Genomic DNA, 1,826 nt, shown 5'->3' on the forward strand with positions numbered 1-1,826 from the left:
TTCCAACTGCGTTGCGCCTTGAGCCGCCACCCAGAGAGCAACTTCACCAGGGGCATCTGCAAGTGTTCCAGGTCTGTTGTGTGTTAATTGCCAGACTTAAGAAAGTGACAGAGAAAATGGTAACTTGGAGATTAAACTTGAACGTGGACCTTGTGACCACCATCAAGTTGAGCTGCTACGGGGCGCTAATGGTTTAGCTTAGTGGTTAAGACACTGATAAGACATCCTGGGCCCAATACCCGTCTCCAGCCCCCGAGTCCAGCTTCCTGCTAAAATGAAACCCTTGGAGGCAGCAGGTCGGGTCCCTGCCACTCACACAGGAGACCTGGATCGAGTTCCCGGCTCCCAGCTTTGACCTGGTCCTGGCAGTCGCAGGCATTTGGAGAACAAGCCTGCAGCAGACAAGAGCTCTCACTGTCTGTCTCTGCCTCTCTGCCTTTCAAATAAATCAATAGCCGGCGCCGTGGCTCAATAGGCTAATCCTCCGCCTTGCGGCGCCGGCACCCCGGGTTCTAGTCCCGGTTGGGGCGCCGGATTCTGTCTCGGTTGCCCCTCTTCCAGGCCAGCTCTCTGCTATGGCCAGGGAGTGCAGTGGAGGATGGCCCAGGTGCTTGGGCCCTGCACCCCATGGGAGACCAGGAAAAGCACCTGGATCCTGGCTCCTGCCATCGGATCAGCGCGGTGCGCCGGCTGCAGCGGCGGCCATTGGAGGGTGAACCAACGGCGAAGGAAGACCTTTCTCTCTCTGTCTCTCTCTCTCACTGTCCACTCTGCCTGTCAAAAAAAAAAAAATAAATAAATAAAGTCAAATAAATCAATAAAAAACCTGACAAGTTAACCCAGGGGCCAGCATTGTGGTGTAGTGGGTTAAGCTGCTGTGATGCTGGCATCCCTATTACAGCACCAGTTCAAGTCCCTGCTGCTCCACTTCTGATCCAGTTCCCTGCTAATGTGCCTGGGAAGGCAGCGGAAGACAGCCCAAGTGACGGAAGACGGCCCCTGCACCCACGAGAGAGACCAGGATGGAGCTCCTGGCTCTTGGTTTTGGCCTGGCCCAGCCCTGACCATCGTGGTCATCTGGGGAGTGAACCAGGGGATAGAAGACCTCTCTCTGTCTCTCTTTGTCTCTTCCCCCCCTCTCTGTCACTCTGCCTTTCAAGTAAATAAGTCTTTAAAACAGTTCATCTACAATGTGTATTTTGAAGAATCATACATTGATTTAAAATGTTTTCTTTTTTGCACCAAATAAACTTATCTTTTTTTATTCTGTTTTCCATAAACTATTTGAAATCCGGGCCAGCGCCGTGGCTCAATAGGCTAATCCTCCGCCTTGCGGCGCCGGCACACCGGGTTCTAGTTCTGGTCGGGGCACCGTATTCTGTCCCGGTTGCCCCTCTTCCAGGCCAGCTCTCTGCTGTGGCCCAGGAAGGCAGTGGAGGATGGCCCAAGTCCTTGGGCCCTGCACCCCATGGGAGACCAGGAGAAGCACCTGGCTCCTGGCTTCGGATCAGCGCGGTGCGCCGGCCGCAGCGCGCCAGCCGTGGTGACCATTGGAGGGTGAACCAATGGCAAAAGGAAGACCTTTCTCTCTCTCTCTCTCTCTCTCTCTCTCTCTCTCACTATCCACTCTGCCTGCCAAAAAAAAAAAAAAAAAAAAGAAAAGAAAAGAAAAAAAAAGAAATCCCCTTGCATAGGAAGGCTGGAGAAGCAAGGTGTTTGGCTGGTTCAATAGGACTGATGGTGATTGATTTATGGATCCCAGCATCTTGGGGGTGTGTTGGGATTTCCAACATCTTTGAGGTGCCTTCATCCCAGTAACCACCAGA

Source organism: Oryctolagus cuniculus, chromosome 16, assembly GCF_964237555.1.
Source record: "Oryctolagus cuniculus chromosome 16, mOryCun1.1, whole genome shotgun sequence".
Classification (NCBI taxonomy): domain Eukaryota; kingdom Metazoa; phylum Chordata; class Mammalia; order Lagomorpha; family Leporidae; genus Oryctolagus; species Oryctolagus cuniculus.